Genomic DNA, 3,449 nt, shown 5'->3' with positions numbered 1-3,449 from the left:
CTAATTTAAGTATTTACTATCAAAACGTTAGAGGTTTGAATACCAAATTAACTGACTTATATTTAAAAGGTTTTGACTGCAATTATAATATTATTTCCTTGACCGAAACATGGCTCAAACCTCATATTTTTAATTCCGAAATTCTTCCAAATGAATATCAAATATACAGGAGTGACCGCGTGGGCAGAATCGGCGGTGGTGTTCTTTTTGCGGTGCATTCATCGATACCATCCGAGGAAGTTAGTCTTCCTGTCATTGAATATACCGAATTTAAATGTATACGTGTACAGGCTGGAAAGACTTATATTTATTTAGCTCTTTGCTACATCCCTCCTAATTCTGCCGTATCGGTATATATGCAGCTAGTTTCTTTACTTGAGACCGTAAATGCAATGCTTACGGCATCCGATTCTATGATTGTTTTGGGCGATTTAAATCTGCCACATATTTCATGGAACATCATTGACACCGATGTTGTACCAGTTTCATCTAGAGATAGTTACAATGTATTTCTGGAGGAAATGGCTGAACTATGCCTCAAACAAATAAATATATGTCCAAATAAGTTTGGAAAGGTCTTGGATCTCGTTTACGTTGATGATGTTCCGAAGGCCTCTATTAATCGGTGTGATCCCCTAGTTTTGCCGGAAGATGCATACCATCCTGCTCTTGAGTTAAACTACGAAATCATAATTGAAATACATAATAATAAGTCAAGTTCAAGTACTAGATATGTTTTTGCGAAAGCAAATTTCAGGAAAATTAACAAAGAACTTTCAAAGTTATCTTGGCCAATATATAGAGATGACGTGGAGCGTAGCGTTGAGCACTTTAATGATACTGTTTTCAATTTGTTTCGAAAGTATGTGCCAATACGTAATATTGTTCATGAAGAACCAATACAATTATGGTTCACTAAAGAGCTTAAAAAATTGAAAAATAAAAAGTCGCACTCTTTTAAACTGTATAAAAGAACGGGCTTACACAGTGATTACCTAAGGTACTCAGTTTTGCGGCATAGCTACTTTGCACTAAATAAGAAATGTTATAATTCATATTTATGTAAAATTAAGAAGAATTTAATTAACAATCCTAAATCATTTTATGGTTTCGTAAATTCAAAGCGTAAGGCACATGGTTTTCCGTCCGCTATGCATTATCGCAACACTGTATCTAGCGACAGCCAACTCATTGCCAACATGTTTGCTCGGTTCTTTAGGTCCAATTATTCTGTAGACTTCCCTATAAGTGGAGACTGTCCGTACGAGCTTTGTCCAATCAACTCTGCTTATATTCCAGTAATATCTTCCGATGAAGTTTTACACTCTTTAAAAACCTTAAAAGCGTCATTTAGGCCTGGACCTGATCATATTCCGACCTGTTTTCTTAAAAACTGCGCTGAGAACATCTGCGAGCCTTTAACAACTCTATTCAATTTGTCACTTAAACATGGCGTTTTTCCGTCAGCCTGGAAGGAGTCTTTCATAATACCACTTCACAAAAACGGCAGCAGGTCGTCTATAGAAAACTATCGAGGCATAGCGAAACTCTCCGCTATCCCCAAATTATTCGAAGCAATTATTGTTAACCAGCTGACATATTCTATATCTTCTTCAATTACACAATCTCAACACGGGTTTTCTAAAGGAAAATCTACTATTACTAATTTATTGGAGTTTACAACTCATGTCTCAAACGGTTTTAGAGAAAATGCTCATACCGACGTAATTTACACCGATTTCAGTAAAGCTTTTGACAAAGTATGTCACTCGTTACTCATCCGTAAACTCGACCTAATCGGCTTTCAGCCCAGTCTCCTTCAATGGATCTCATCTTACCTCTCTGATAGAACACAAAGAGTTATTGTTAATAATTGTTCTTCCAACATCATTAAAGTTTCTTCAGGAGTTCCTCAGGGAAGCCACCTTGGTCCGATTCTGTTCCTGATATTCATTAATGATATTTCTTCTATAATAAAACATTCAAAAATTTTAATGTATGCCGATGATGTGAAACTTTTTAAAACATTGTCCTCTATCGAAGAAAGGTCTTTGTTACAAGCGGATCTGAACAACGTGGTTAGTTGGTGTAATACAAACTATATGCCACTAAACCTTCAAAAATGTAAAGTTTTGTGTTTCTCTCGGAGGGCTGTTCAACCAGCTGTTTATTCAATATCAAATTATAATCTGGAGCAGGTATCCAATTTTGTCGATCTTGGTATCACAATGGATTCCAAACTCAATTTCAACCATCATATTAATGTTACAGTCAATAAAGCCAAAGGCGTTTTTGCATTTGTAAGGCGATGGTCAAAAGAGTTCAAAGATCCTTATGTTACAAAAGCTCTTTTTACCAGTTTAGTTAGACCTATACTAGAATACGGATCTATTGTTTGGAATCCCCGCTACCAAGTTCATTCAGAAAGGATTGAATCAATTCAAAAACAATTCTTGCCTTTTGCATTGCGTAATTTTAACTGGGATTCAGATTACAATCTCCCCCCTTACACAAGTCGTCTAAAGCTCATAAATTTGCCTACACTCGCAAGTCGTAGAGAAATGCTGGGTATAATATTTATCGTAAAATTAATGACAGGCTTGATTAATAGCCCGGCCCTCCTGGCTGAGGTAAATTTGAATGTTCCTTCTCGAGTGTCAAGACACTTTCGACCTCTATTTTTAAAGCCATGCAAAACTAATTTTGAACTAAACGAATCATTCCGTGGTTTATGTCAAGATTTTAACTGTCATTCCAGCACGTTTGACGTATCGGACTCGATTTTTACTATAAAGAAAACTATTATTTCCACTCTCAATAATTGAAATACTATCTTTAGCATATCCAATCAGCTGATGAATTTGATTCTGTAGCTGAATAGTTTTAGATCTCGACACTTAACAAACTCCTGTTTCCACTACTCGGCACGAAAAAACTAAAAAAAACCAAAAAAAAAAAAAAAGTTTCCGTACGTCATGCGGACTGCGCCCCTCGTGTCGGTTGGGCGGGAATGGAGGGTAAAAAGCCGTTGGGATTAATTAATTAATTAAAATAAGCGAAAAGATTTATGATGGAAAACATTTTGAATATTGTGAAAAAACCAATTTACGAATACTTCTGTGAGTGACTGTACATATAAGCTTTGTTATATATTTTTTCTTAAATATTACATAGGAATGTTTGGAGTGATTTTAGTTCGTATTAATTTAATTCATATATTATATATTTTATTTTTCTTAAATTGCATTATGCATATATGTAGAAATGTTTTGTATATTTATGCTGTTACATACACATGTATGTACATGCATTATTGCATGATTGCATTATACATCTGTCCTGAATTTTTTGTTTGCAGACTTCTGCACACAAACATTATGGAAGTGACGTTTTTTAATTATTGCCAATCATCGCCGCCAATCGAAGCTGTTCGAATGAGAAAAATATAA

At 35.1% G+C, this 3,449-nt stretch overlaps 1 protein-coding gene across 1 annotated transcript in view; it reads left to right on the top strand.

The window, feature by feature from the left end:
- Positions 1 to 3,449, top strand: part of LOC118745228 (rho GTPase-activating protein gacZ-like) — a 104,384-nt gene that overhangs the window by 95,137 nt on the left and 5,798 nt on the right. The window lies entirely within an intron of this gene.

Source organism: Rhagoletis pomonella, unplaced genomic scaffold (assembly GCF_013731165.1).
Source record: "Rhagoletis pomonella isolate Grant_MI unplaced genomic scaffold, Rhpom_1.0 Rhpom_scaffold_00008, whole genome shotgun sequence".
Taxonomy (NCBI): Eukaryota; Metazoa; Arthropoda; class Insecta; order Diptera; family Tephritidae; genus Rhagoletis; species Rhagoletis pomonella.
Note: the sequence above shows the minus strand (reverse complement) of the source record. Positions and strands in the feature narration are given on the sequence as shown.